Source organism: Macaca thibetana, chromosome 1 (genome assembly GCF_024542745.1).
Source record: "Macaca thibetana thibetana isolate TM-01 chromosome 1, ASM2454274v1, whole genome shotgun sequence".
Taxonomy (NCBI): Eukaryota; Metazoa; Chordata; class Mammalia; order Primates; family Cercopithecidae; genus Macaca; species Macaca thibetana.
The window spans coordinates 141,138,966-141,154,035 of record NC_065578.1 but is presented as its reverse complement, the minus strand read 5'-3'; the positions used below and the strand labels follow the sequence as shown (position 1 = coordinate 141,154,035).

Here is a 15,070-nt window from a genome sequence, read left to right as displayed (position 1 = left end):
CTCTAGTTTAGATAAAAAGTAAGGGGTTTCTGCAGCCATAAGAGTGTGCTCTTTGCGGAGTTCCACATATCATTATTTCCTTACAGTGCCAATAATTCTGGAAAAAGTGAGAAAGAGATAGTGAAGAGGGAAATGAGAATAAAGGAAGCTGTACCTAAGAATTAAGTTTATCACCCAATAAAATACTTTACTTTTAGACTGAAATTATTTAAAAATTCCCTGAATTATCAATAGGCAGTGGCATTTACTGTATTAAAGCATCTGAAAAAGTGTGTGTGTGTGTGTGTGTGTGTGTGTGTGTGTGCGCGCGCGCGCGCTCCTAGTTACAAATTATTCAGGCAAAGCAATTTTCCCTACTTTCCCCTACTTTGGGGATAGGATTAAGTCTAGAGTAAGAGACAACTATTTAAGGCAAATGGTTCTATTGTAAAATTAGGATTATATGGCTCTGTAACGGCAAGAAATAATTGTGGATTGGAGATGAGGGAGAAAAGGAAATGGAGATGTACACACATACACACACACACACACGCATACACACACACACACACACACCCCATAGTCCTTGATTCTTCCCATCTCCATCCCTAACCACATCTACCTCACATTACAGTGGGTCTCAATTCTTTTTCTTTTTTTCCACATAAGTACAAAGACTGTGCATAGATCCTGGGCTATAGAGCCCTCGAGGAAACCCCAGCCATGCAGCTTGGAGGGACCTGGGGCCTGAGAGGCAGGGAGATCAGAGACACTGGAAGAAAAAGCAGTCAATGAAGAAAGGAAGGTAGTTCAGATGATTTTTTAAATTGCACACTAACTCTTCCAGAAGAAGAGAGAGTAGAGAGAGAAGCCTGGGGCTTAGGAAGAAGGAGAAGAAAGAGAAAACCTCCCACCCAGCAGATGCATATATTTTCCCCGTTTGTTCTTTTCTAAACCTGGTTGCAGGAAAAAAAAGCCCAAGTTCTAGTTACTAATATGTAAGATATGACCCAAATGTGGATATCTTCCCTTCATCATAAACCAGGTAACTATAATAACAATAAAAACAAAGCACTTAGAGGTTATGGGAAGAAAGTATTTCTGCTTTCAAAACTTTGATTGGAGAACTTTGTTTATTTGAAAAAGAGAGCTTTTAAGTTATACTTTGTTTATGACATTTGGTTTACACTTTCTTCCACTTATGCTAGATTGCGGCCGGTCAGAGCCAGTGTCCCCAGCAATCCTAAATAACTAACCATGTTCACATTGAAAGCATGACACACCGTACATACACAGACACACACATACACACATGTACATATGTGCACACACATACATCCAGCCATTCTTTGAAATCCAGCTCTTATCCCTCCACATCCTTTTTGAACATTTCCTCGGTTTTCAGCCTATGTGATAATGAGAACTGTACCATGTTATTTGGTTGTTTAAGAGTTAGTTACTTCTCCGGAACTATTATAGATTCTGAGCACCCTGAAGGCAAAAATCCCTTTTTACTCCTTGTCTCGCCTTTCTGTCTACTGCCCTCTACTCATCATGACACAGGCTGAGCATCTAGTGTGTAATGTAATAGCTTTGTAATTGTACAGACTATAATACAGACATCACCACTAAGCTTTATCTTCCTCTGACAGTAGGCAAACTCATGACAAGATCTTTTACTACTTTTTTATTTTATTTTATTTTTTGTTTTACCAAATGCATCTTTTTAAAGGCAGTCCTTTAGGATACTTCAAAGAAATCCCTGAGTACATTTTACAAAATTTGTTCCCTGCCCACCCTCACCCACCAATGCAACACAACTTAGCAAATGCAATTTTTCTCCAAGTATGAACACTCAGAGAGGACTGGGTGGGACTAATTTCTCCCTTAAGTCATCCTGCCTGGGGTGGAGATCTGGCCCCTGTGGCTTTCATCATGACCACCACCTGCAGCCTAACCATTTGGGACACACAGGAGAGGGTGGCTCTTTCTTGGGGAGATCATTGTTCAAAAGCCCCCCTATACCATTTGTCTCTCTGCCATGTTGCCTGCCAGCAGCAACGTCTGATGCCTCCACTTGGCAGTCACAGGCTGTGAGGTCATCTTTACACCACTTGCTGTTCCTTCAGCATTTAAACTCTCTGGCAGTGACTCGGTGTTTACAATCGCATTAACCTGTGAGGAACGCCGTGGCTGTGTCGAAGAACAAGGCTCTTGCTGGCACCAAGGTAAGTGTGGACATGTTCTTGGGAAGAGGAGAGGGGAGGGGGCAGGGAGCCAGGCGCAGCGTGATGGGATACCTGTGTGTGGGGAGCTCTCTTCCGCTCTTGGCAGGACATCCAGTTCCCAAAGAAGGAGAATGACCCATCATGCTCAGTCTAGTTTGTGCTGTTGCTTGGAGGAGAATGACCAATTGCTGTCTTGTTCACAGGCCAGAGTGAGCAAATCCCCCATGCAACCAACACATATGCGTAGGGCAGGCACAATGACATCCATGCAAAAGGAGCTTCTCGGGTAACGTTACCTTTTAGGGGCCCAAATAAAACATACATGCTGAAAATCAATCTCACTCCTAGAGTGGGAAAAAGCAGAGAAAGTGCTTTCTGCTATGGAGGTGAAGACATACAGGAAGGATAGGCCTGAACAACTCAGAGGAGTCCTTCAAACTCCAGAGAATAGATGGTCATCAGCAAAATGCTCTAACAGTTTCTAAGTACAGTGAGCCCCCAAATTTAATTCTTAACATGACTCAAATGTGCACACACATGACAAACACTATTTGTTTTGCCTGTAAAAATGATGGTTTCTTTTCTGAGGGTTCACTGACTGATTGGAGTGGGGGAATAATTTAGAACCCCACCAATTTCGAGCCTAGTTGCATATGATCATTTATACAGCCTTTTAATGAATGTTTAGCCAAGGTCAAATGCTGGGCTTTCAGATACTTCTGCCTTCTTCCTCCCTTCCAGGGAGATGGTATCGTTAGAACTGGTATCTAAGTAAATGATGCTACCTTGTGGGAGAGGGGAGGGCTATGGGTCCTCCAGCTTCTTTGGTTCCTAGACAACTCAACGGTTGCCCACTCTGCTGCCATTTGTGCACATGTATTAGGCTAAAGTTACTCAGCCCCTGAGGACTGTTTTTAGGTCCTGACCATGATACATAGGAACCAAGGGTAGCAACCAGAAAGCTAAGCTTCAAGGCTTCCAGCAACCAGACCATGCAGTACGCCCAAGCTGACCTTGATGGGGCTGCGCCCAGGGAAGGATGAATCCGCCATCTCTCAGGGTACATACAGGGAGCAAACCAAGAGCCTCACAATGCTTAACATTCTAGAGTGAAAGTTTAGTTCTAAAGAAAGTGAGAATTCAGAGGGACAATGTGATCATCTAGTCCAGTGGTATTCCAATACAATTTAGCAGGCACTTTACAAAAAATGAATTTGAAAGCCAGTATGCCAGATAGATAAAAGTAGGTCCCTTTCTACTTATCAAGACTCATAGGGAGGGCCCAGAACTTTGCCCAATGTGAGCTCCAGGGCTTCACAGATATTTTTCTATGGAAATACCAATCTTTTCCAAACTCATTGTCTCCTAGATGAAGAAGCTAGGACATAAGTAATTGAAGTAAATTGTCATAGAAATTGCAAATGGGAGAGCCTAGACCCAAAATATTTCTCCAGACTTTCTACTACATTATACATTTAATATCCCCAAAAGTTAAACTTGATCACAAGGACTAGGTGCTGTTAATGTTCAATTGCAAACCCACATTTTGATGCCCCCAAAGTCAATGGCTTCTATTGGCAAAAAACAATTTATTATCAGAAATAAGTCATTCTAACAGCCATACTTAAGTGCATAAAGAGTGAAAAATTCTGACATGTTTCATTCTGACTAGTCTTTACTTAAAAACGTTCTTATGTCTAGCCCTAATGATACATCCCACCAATGTCTGTAACATATAGTCATGTTAAAGTCACAGAAACACAAGCAGGCATTGCCTACTCAGCACTGTCTACTCTTCTTTCTGTTTAGCTTGGTCTATTCTAATTAATACACTATTAAGAGTAGATGAATAAACCTCAGTATGTTAGTGAACTGTTTTACATACTTGCTGAAGTAAAGCTTACTTGAGATTTGTAGAACAAAGAAGCAAGTAAATGACTTTAGGCCATGATTAGAATGCCCATAGAAAGAATACAAGAAGAAACATATTTCAAGGAGGCACTGAAGATAAATGTATCAGGCACTTTTAGCCCCATATCAAGGCAATTGGCATTCAAACCTTCCAAACCCTAGCCAATGTGAATTAGTGGGCCTTTATTGCATGGTTGATGACTTATAAACACACTTCATTGCTACACAAGTTCAGGCAATTACTGCGCAATTATACCAGCAAACCACCTAGTAATTAAAAGATGGAGTCTTGTGTGGGCTGCCATTTGGACAGCAGTGGCTGCTTTCTTACTTCATTGACATGATCACATTCTCTTGAGAAGACCAAATGCCTTCAGGAGCCAGTATATAGATGACCCACTTGTAAAGCCACTGAATGACAAGAAGGAAGATGGCTCTTATTCTGAAATGTTCACAGCAGTTCTTCCTTAGTTAAGAGAAAAGCCATAAATGACCAAGAAACCATGTCTACAGATGCCTAAGCCCAAGGTGCACATGTAGGGTGAACATTTATGTGCCAAGTGTCTACCAAGTGCAGGGTACATCAGTAGTCTTGCAACAAACAAATGACCCTTACATGAGATTTGCAAGGTTCTGGGCATGAGATTGAGTGTTTTACATACACCATCTCATTTAATCTTTACAACTAGTCTGTAAGGGAGGAATATATTATTATTTTTATTTTAAAGACAAGACTCTTTAAAGAAAAGCTAAACAGCAAGAGCCACCTTCTCTCTGCTAGTGAACGGTCAACTTGGGACTTTAACCCCCATCTTCTAACTGCAGATTCTCTGTTTATTCCTTTTCAGTATTTCCTTTCTCTGGGAGGAGGGAAGATCGAAAAAAATTTAAAGATGTGATTCTAGCCTTCCAGGAGACGACTGAGAGTGAAATAACTCTGGAACAATTGGAAGTAGCTCCTGAGCCAGGGCAAAGGAATATAATGTGGATTAAAGCACCAGTCAAGAGTAGAGGGCTAAACACATGTGTTCTGAATGTACACAGTTAATCCAGAAGGATGCCATAAATGAGTGTGAGTTTTGAGTTAGGGTCTAAAAATTATGAATGACTATTTTTAACCTCATCTACCACAAGTGTTTAATTATGTTGCTATACTTCCATCAGCCTACCTCTGTGACTATTGGACGGAGAGTTGAAAATGTATTTTTCTTACCCTTGAAAATATGATGTGTTGGAAATTGCTGACAGGTGTGATCACATTTTGATTGAAAAACCAGCTGGTTTGGTTTGGGCCCTGATTTCAGGTGCTTGATAACTAAAGCCTTAATACATTTCCTTTCCTTATTATTTCAGAGAGTACTGCAAAACTGGGAGACAGTGCTGTTAACAGTTATCAAGTTCTGTATGAGCCTTACTAGTATGGAGACAAGCAAAGCAGGCATAAGTGGTAGATATTTGGACCAACTTTAACAATTAAAATAGGAACTCATTTCTGGCCCTAGGAACAATGCAAAGAACAGGAATCCAGTTTCTACTAGCATGAAGAATCCTCAGAGGTTGGTTGAATGAGAAATTTCTTAATATCAAGTACTAGAGTGGGTGATGAGATAGAGAAGGAGGGATGCGGAAAGAGACCTGGTTTCACCTGTTACCAACAGGTTGGCTTTATCACTCTATACTTTACTATTCGACTTCACACAATTAAAATAATACAATGTATTTGAATGTGAAATGTATGCAAAAGCACTTTGTCATTTGAAAAAATTCTTCAGTCATAAGATACTGTCATATTAATGCCCTAGGTCCTTGGTATACAATTCCAGGTCAGTGAAATTCACATACACTTGTAAAAGTTCAAATATGTTCTTACATATTTATAATTACTGTCTTAGTCCATCTGGGCTGCTATAACAAAATAACATAAATTGGGTGGCTTATAAAAAACAAAGTTATTTCATTCAGTGCTAGAGGCTGGAAGTCCAAATTCAAGATGCTGACAGAGTCAATGCCTGGTGAGCCCTGATTCCTCAGAAATGATGTCATCTTGCTATGTCCTCACATGGTGGAAGTCACAAGGGTCTCTCTGGGGTCTTTTTTTGTAAGAGCACCAATCCCATTCACAAGGGCTCTCCCCTCACGACCTGATTACTTCCTAAAGGCTCCACTTCCTGATATCATCACCTTAGAAGTTAATATTTTAACATAGGAATCTGGAGGGGGGACACAAACATTCAAACCACAGCAATTACTAATAACCATAATCCAGGAATAACATATTACTTAAAATAATGGATTCATATTGACAGTAAAAATATTTTTAAATCTCTATATAAATTTCTAATTGGTTATCATTGCTCTAGAAAATAATTGTAATTCACAACCGAAAAATCCAATTAAATGACCCTGAAAGCATAGTACTCAAAGAATCTAAGTCATGGAAATGTAAAAGTCTCACAATATTCTTTGTTTATATTTTCCCTCAATGGAACCACTAACTTGGCTATGTGACATTGGTGAGTGGCTTGGCTGTTCTGCACCACTGGTCACACACCTATAAAATGTCCTAATCAGACAGTTCTTTGCCTCCCTTGGGACAGAATGAGAAAACATGAGATTATATCTGTTATTATGACCCTAGGGTGTCGCAGACAGAAGAGCTAGATAAGCCCACATTTCTGACATCTTTAAGGGTAATGTTAATGCTCAAAAATAAATATTTTTTCCTCTATTTTTTTTAAACAAAGTTACGTTCAATTTTCAGTTGGTAAGCCAGGTGCAGAATGCCAGCTAACCCTTCCACCTCATGTTGTTGTTGAAGGCTGCAGATCTAGAAAGTAGTACCAATGAAACCTATTTTGTTTGGAAGCAGCAGTGTTAATACATCAATTTTGACTGACCTCCCTTGTTCTCGGATTCCAGCCCCCATACCTGCTGTTCTGTGAATTCTGTTTAACCCTAATTAACCAGAATATGAAAGCTGTGTCCTCAGTAGCCTCAGTGAGGGCAGTAATTTGACATGGAACATGAGGCCCAGCCTTCCAGGCTGGTAGCGCAGAGTGATGACTGGATCTCAGATACCTGCCTACAATCAACCAGGTTTAGGAACGGCAAGCAGGCCATGCAGAACTGAGAGCCAGCAGACTGGGGCAGGGGGAGTTGCCCAAACACACTTATCAGGGTTTTCTGACTTAGAAAGAAAAGCAAAGACCTATAGGAATGAAAGAGTAACCAACTGAAGGAAAGGTTACCCATAGTTGGTGAGGAGACCTGGGGGTATGGCCTCGTGGAAGCTATTGAACAGGAAGTTATTAATAATTTTCCTCAGATAAGATTTAGGAGAATTCTAAACAGAAAAAAAAAATGGACCAATTTGATTTTGCCATGTTTTTAGTCTGCATTTCTTATCGTTGTCATCACCAGTTTATTGTTATAGCATAACTCATATAAGAAATATCCAAGCTACGTACAGAACTGAAAGTCCCAGGAGGAGAATACTGGGAGAGGAAGAGCTGAGAAAGCCAAATGCCCTGAGATTTTTGTTTAGGGAGGTTCATGGCTCTGAGGACCCACTTCCCCAGACAGAAGCCTCCAAGCTAAAGGGATGTGGAAGCTTTAGGAGAAGTCTGGGGTGGAAGAAACTGCCAACCCTGTCCTGTAAACAGATTTGCTGTACAGGTAAAAAATATCACAGCTGTGACAGGGACATACTAGTAGAGAAATGCTACTGTACTAAGAATCCACCACACTTTCTCTCCCCAGCCAGTCCAGCCAAGCATGCAGCAGGCATGCAACCAAGATAGCTGCTTCTTCCTGTCCTACCTCATCCCCTCTGACGGTTCCATAATAAACTGTGTACACTTTCTGACACCCTTGCTTCTCTAGGTCATGCCTTCCTATGGAAGGGGAAGCAGTGACAAAGGTGAAAATCATGGTGGTAACAGAAGCCATTTACAGTGCTGAGTCTCCAACCCACAATCATTGGGCATCCCATGGCTTCAAGGTATGATCTGTTCTTGTGCCCACCTGCTTCCAGATATCTCACAACATTTTGCTGAGGATTTGTCTTGAGTTCCTTCCACTCCTTGCAGAAGGAGATGCTGAGACAAAGATTAGGGTACAAGTAGTTTCGTTGGGAGACAGTCACAGGAAGCACTGGTGTTGGGGCCATGGAATGTGAGACAGGGAAACTAAGGCAGCCAGTAAAGAGGTATTGAAGCAAACTACCATTGTGGGCAACTGACGTTTAGTCCTTCTGGGGAACTCCAGGAGAACTCCATGAAACATACATTTCAGAGGACACAACCAGAAAGGTGGGAAAGGAAGGTATTGACACCTTAACCCCACCAGTATGGGTTGAGAGGTCTTGTGAAATATAAATTAAGTCCCTGGCATTTCTGGCCTGCTGCACCAGTGGACAAACCAGTCAAAAGCTCTCAAACAGGCCGGGCGCGGTGGCTCATGCCTGTAACCCCAGAACTTTGGGAGGCTGAGGTGGGCAGATCACCTGAAGTCAGGAGTTCATGACCAGCCTGGCCAACATGGTGAAATCCTGTCTCTACTGAAAATACAAAAATTAACTGGGTATGGTGGCACATGCCTGTAATCCCAGCCACTCCGGAGGCTGAGGCACAAGAATTGCTTGAACCTGGGAGGTGTAGGTTGCAATGAGCTGCGATTGTACCACTGCATTCTAGCCTGGGTGACAGAACGAGACTCTGTCTCAAAAAACAAAAACAAACAAAGCTCTCAGGCAAGGGTTGATGGTGTAGGTCATAATAGTCTGTGATGTATGCATTATCCTGGGGGAAGAGTACAGGGTGACGAGGTGAGTTATACAATTCACAGTCTGGTAGATAATGACTGTTGGACAGAGAAAAAAATGTAGCATTCAAAATCAATATTTTAATTAGATCATTTCATATTTTTACAGAGAAGTCATCTTTTACAGAAAAAAATATATAAATTGTTTTCCAACTCACAAAGGACAAAAAAAAAAAAAATGAGACCCTTGGGAAACGAATTCTTCACAATGCAGCTCTCTAATTGATCTATTTGGAATTCTTTCTTGTACCATGTTGCTGCATGCTAATTGGAAGGTGTTTTTAAGTAGAATCAGCTTGGATCACAATTGATTGGATGCGGTATAGCTGGCCTGCCAGATCTGGGAGGAAAGTGTGCATGAAAGCTCTGGCTTTACAAGTCCCACTAAGAGAGCATTCATCTGGATGAGGCAGAACAGCAAACCTAGAGCTCCAGGGATGACACAGCCCTTGGCAATCTTTCAGAAGTGACACATCATGTCTTCATTTACTGCCTCCTTACATCCTTACGGATTAGGGCAATGGATGGTGGTAGAACTTTGCCCACAAGCACTCCCCATCAGGAAGTGGCTTTTCTCAGCCCTATTTTCCATGTTCAAAATATGCCTTATAGAAAGGTGAACTGAATAACCGCTGATTTAACCCACTAACTCCAGACAGCTGATGGTACACCTACACCATTCTAACTTTGTCTTGCTGGGCCATGGATTCTTTTTTCTTTTCTTCTCCTCCTTCTTTCCTTCCTTCCTTTTTAAAATTTGTAAAATTTTATTGATTTATGTATTTATTTTTTATAGAGACAGAGTTTCGCCATGTTGCCCAGGCTACTCTCAAACTCCTGGGCTCAAGCAGTCTGCCTGCCTCAGCTTCCCAAGGTGCTGAACTTACAGGCATGCATCACTATGCCCAGCCCCTTCTTTCTTTCCTTCTTCTTCCTCCCTCTCTTTTTCCTCCCTCCCTCCCTCCTTTTCTTCCTTCCTTCCTTCCATTCTTTTCTCCCTTTTTCTTTCTTTCCCATTTTAAGAAGTATGTAAAATTCAAAATGTTTCAGGAGGAGGGATTAGATGTACTGCACTTAAACTTTCTTTAAATGTTAAGAAGATTATATCTTACAACAGTATTGCTAATTTGTAAGCACACACACCCATTTAAAAAACAGAATGTTTCTCAGGCCAGGCACCTGAAAATAGGGATTAATAAGATCATCATAAAGGATAAAAATGAAAAAAGAGGAAAATGACCAGCCAGGACACATTTTATAGGTCTTGTCTTTTTTCTCGGATAAAACAGAGGGCCAACCCCTGATTCTGAGGTACTAAATGCTTCTCTATTAGACTTACTATGCATAGTTGTTGTCTACCATCTATATTTATTAACTGCAAAATAGATGTGCCATGAGGATAATTTTGTGTCCCCAGAAATTTAACTGTTGAATTTGGTAGCATTGTAGCCTCATATTAAACAGGCAGTATAGTGCATGCCCCCTCCCCCCACCCCAACTCCCTTCTTTATCTGGTCTTTTCTTCCAAAAACTATTCTTTGGTAATATCCAAAGCACATGTCTTGATATTAAATGTTAATAAGTACTTTCAGAAGCATATAGTATATTTAATGACATTTAATAAGTTCTGGAATAGAACATTTCTTTGGCATTGTGGCATCATTGAAATGAATGAATGGTGACAAACCATGACTCTGTGTATAACTGGGGAATTTGGTGTAGAACTGTCCATTTTTTTCCCCAGAGGAATGTGTTGCTTTTGAGTCTAAAATTGACTTTAAATTTCCAGTTACTGAGAGTTTTGCTGAGAGACTAGGGTTATGCAGAGATTGTGCAAAACAAGTTTACTATTAAAAAAGATAATTACCTATTTACCAAGACTCAAGTTTGGATTATTTTCATGGGAATTCACTGATTCTTGGGTAGGGGAAGGTGAGATTGTTATAGTTTTAATTAAACTACACATTTACTTTTTCAACAATTGTTTTTAACTGTATGTGCTGTACAAAGCACTGGAATTGTAGCATAACTAGGAGAGGAATTTTCCTTCAAAGAACTTACAAACTAGCAAGTGGCAGACAGTAATAAAAGTTGATACAGAGAAACAAGCAAAGCAGAAGGAGCAATTGCATGAAGCTGAGTCCTGGAAGGCTGCCTATAGGGGGCAGTATGTGGTCTCACCTTAAGGACAAATGGAATTTTCACCAGGGAAGACTGTGATGGGGGATTTTCAGGGGGAATGAATAGGAAGAGTAGAGGAGGCTGTATAGCAGCAGGTAGCTTTGTTTGGTTGGAAAACACTCCAAGTGAAACAGCATTGTGAAGAATGGAAGAGCTAATGAGGAACCAACCTATGGAGTTTGGCTGCCTCTTTTAGTCACAAAGAAGGAGCTGTTATTGTTTTTTGTCAAAAGAACAGGATGATCAGATCTGTGCCTTAGGACACTTTAGATGGGGCAGAACAGGTACAGGGGATGTGGTGGGGAAAGAAATGACTCAATTTCAAATAAATCAAATAAATTACTTTGATGTTTATATGGTGTCTTAGTTCATTTTTTGCTACCTGATACCTGATACTAGGTGACTTATAATGAAAAGAAATATATTGTCTCATAATTCTGGAGGCTGGGAAGTCCAAGTTTAAGGGGTCATCTTCTTGCTGTGTCATCTCATGATTGAAATTGTCATCCTATGATTGAAATTGTCATCCCATGGTGGAAGGCAAAAGGGCAAGAGGGAGCAGGATGGGGCAAAACTCGCCCTTTCATACAGCACCAGTCCCACCTCTGAGAGTGCAGCTCTCAGGGCTTAATCACCTCTTAAAAGTCCCACCTCTTAATACCGGTGCAACAGCATCTAAAGTTCCACTTGAGTTTTGGAGGAGACAAACATTCAAACCATAGCAGATGGATTCAGTTCCAGCATATTAAAGAGTACTGTATGGTGAGGAAATGCAAAAAAAAAAAAAAAGCAAAAAAGGTCTGAGGTCTAACCCTAGCTTTGCTACTAATTCATTTTGTGTCAGGATGAGTCACTTTACATCACTGATCCATAATGTTCTCAGCTGTTTAGGGAGGGAAGTGTGTGGATTACTCTCTTACTAAGGTAATTTGAATGATCATGTATGATGACTACATCCATCATTTCCTCCTTTGGTATTTTTATCTCAAAATTTCCAAACTGATTTAAACAAGATATTTAGGGTTATTCATTTATTTTTATTTTTTTGGCCACATTCGAAAACAATCTGTCTCCCTTGAGATGGCTACAGAGCATCTACCTGTCAGATTTCCTCTTATTCTGTTTTAAAATTTGTCACTTAAATATTTTATCAAGGAAAAAGAGAAGGCAATGTTCTACTGCCATCATGTCTCTATAATTTATAAACTCTAAACTTTAGAGTCTAAATACTTCTATGCACTGGGAAAGTGTTCTTAAGAATAACCAGTAGCTTTGGAAAGTGGGGAGGTGTGGCATGAGGGACACCTGGTCCAAAGTAGAAGAGTGACATAACTTGTTTTTTTTGTCCAGGCCTTGCTTGGATAAGCCTCTGCCTACAATTTGATTTAATCATGGCTGTACTGTTAAAGGGCATTTTCTAAAAGAAGCCTTCAAGGACGCCTTTGACTGCTTTTTCAAGATGGAGAAATATTACCAAGATGAAAATTATGTAGGGCAAATATACATGAATAAATGTGTTACAACGGAAGTGACTTCTATAAAATACTCAGCGCTTAGAAAGAAATGAGAATTCTGTCAATCAACTACGTGACTATATATTTGGAAATATCTGTAATTCTGTCAATCAACTAAGTGACTACATATTTGGAAATGTCTGTAGGAGATCCTGTGTTTGTTTTTTTTAAAACTTTTGGTCCAGATGTTTATGTATGGTTTCTATATTTTATTATTTGATCTTCATTTTGTGTTTATTTTGTACATAGACCTTTTTTCACCAATTCATAGAGTCTACTAAGAAAAGCGATCCTTTCTGGACTAGCGGGAATTTGACACAAAGACAGAACCGTTGAAGGCAGTGATGCTCAACTTTTTATACTCTACTATCTTAGCCAAGAGCTTGTCAGTGCGGTCTACAACCATGATTTTTCACAGTCAGATGTTTTCAATTTATCTTCCAATATGATGTTGACTCAAACATTTGGCAGATTTATAATTTCTCCATTCTCCCCTGCCACTCATTCTCAAGATTTAGATTTTCTCATTTAGCAGTTGTAACAGTGCTTCACCCTTTCTATAAATCTTCATGAAGTTTCTAAACCCAGTGCCATGCAAATTGAGAATTACTGCCTAACATTATCTTTTGAAGAACTGAGTGTTATATTTTATAGTTCTGTGTTAATTAAGCTTCTGCCTGAGGGAATGCGGAGGTATGTTTCCACTTTTTTAACTTACAGTGCACACAGCCTAATTCTCCCTGCTGAGGAACTTAACTGGGACAAGCAAGGTCTCCTCATCCCAAGTCTTGCCTGGGATCCCTGACTTTGGCCTGAAGGCAGGAGTAATAGCTCCCTGACATTCCATTTTTGCCTTCTTCCCATTCCTGTGGCTGTAGTATGGGTAGAGCCCATTTCTGCCTCTGCCTCTGTGAGGGTAGAAGCTGCCTGGCCTGTCATCCTTATCCCTTCCATGACTTCTTCTCCATCCCTATTCAGCCACCAGGAAGCTCACCTACCTCTGAGCTCCTCTAGCACAGATCTGTGTCTACATGTAGGCTGTGTCTACGTGTAGCCCAGGCATTAAAAACACAAATAACCTTGCCCAATGTTTAGGAACTTGAAAGTAATTGCAGAATAGGAAAACATTAGCATTAAGGTTATATATGTGTGTGTATATATATATACACACATATACGTATATACACACACACACATAAAATATATGTATGTAGGCCGGCTGCAGAGGCTCACGCCTGTAATTCCAGCACTTCAGGAGGGTGAGGGTGTGGATCACCTGAGGTCAGGAGTTCGTAGACCAGCCAGGGCAACATGGCAAAACCCCATCTCTACAAAAAATATAAGAATTAGCCAGGTGCTGTGGCATGTGCCTGTAGTCCCAGCTACTCAGGAGGCTGAGGTAGGAGAGTCACTTGAACCCAGGGGGTGGAGGCGTAGTGAGCCAAGATTGCGCCACTGCACTACAGCCTGGGTGACAGAGCTAGACTCCATCTCAAAATTTATATATAGATATGTGTATGTACAAAAATAATAATGCCTTGAATATATTGTATCTTTCTTCGAAATACTTCAAAATGTTTCTATAGGCCAGTCGCGGTGGCTCAATCCTGTAATCCCAGCACTTTGGGAGGCCGAGGCAGGTCGATCACTTGAGGTCAGGAGTTTGAGACCAGCCTGACTGATATGGTGAAACCCTGTCTCTACTAAAAATACAAAAATTATCTGGGCGTGGTGGCGGGTGCCTGTAGTCCCAGCTACTCAGGAGGCTGAGACAGGAGAATTGCTTGCACCTGGGAGGCAGAGGTTACAGTGAGCCAAGATCATGCCAGGGCACTCCAGCCTGGGCGACAGAGCAAGACTCTCTCAAAAATGAATGGAACAATAAATAAAGAATTTTATAATCATTTTCTTATTTATTATCAAAACTAAATGCTAACGCCTTTTGAGGATTTAAATGAAAGTTCCTGCTTTACAATTATTAGCATTCTGGTTTTAATCAGTCATCGATTCACCTGTTTTTAAGCATTGTGTTTTAGAATACCTACATGGAAAAGAATAGCTGTATGTGGATTTTTTCAGTCTATGCCTCTTCTTTCAATTCTCCTTAATGAATGATATCTACTTTCTTTGGGACAAATAACCACCTCTTAAAGAGTCTTTTCTAAAAATATGTTCAGTTTGTCTCAGACTTAATTTCACCTGAGCTATGGTTCTTCCTTCTTATATGGAGAAGGTGAATAGTTTATCTAGTCCCAGCTGGAAGAAACTCATGTGGGGCTACTGGTAGATGATTAAAAGTAGAAAAAGCAGGAAAAGTCCAGTCCCTGAGCAAGGAGTCTGTGAGTCTGGCTCCTACCCTCCCATGAACTCTTTTTCTCTCTTTGGTGAGTTACTTTGCTACTCTATGTCAAGTTCCTTATTTGCAAAATGGGGTGA

The 15,070-nt window shown here is 40.6% G+C and overlaps 1 protein-coding gene across 1 annotated transcript in view; it reads left to right on the top strand.

Annotated features, from left to right (window-relative positions):
• MIA3 (MIA SH3 domain ER export factor 3) overlaps window positions 1-15,070 on the top strand; it is a 935,339-nt gene that overhangs the window by 118,104 nt on the left and 802,165 nt on the right. The window lies entirely within an intron of this gene.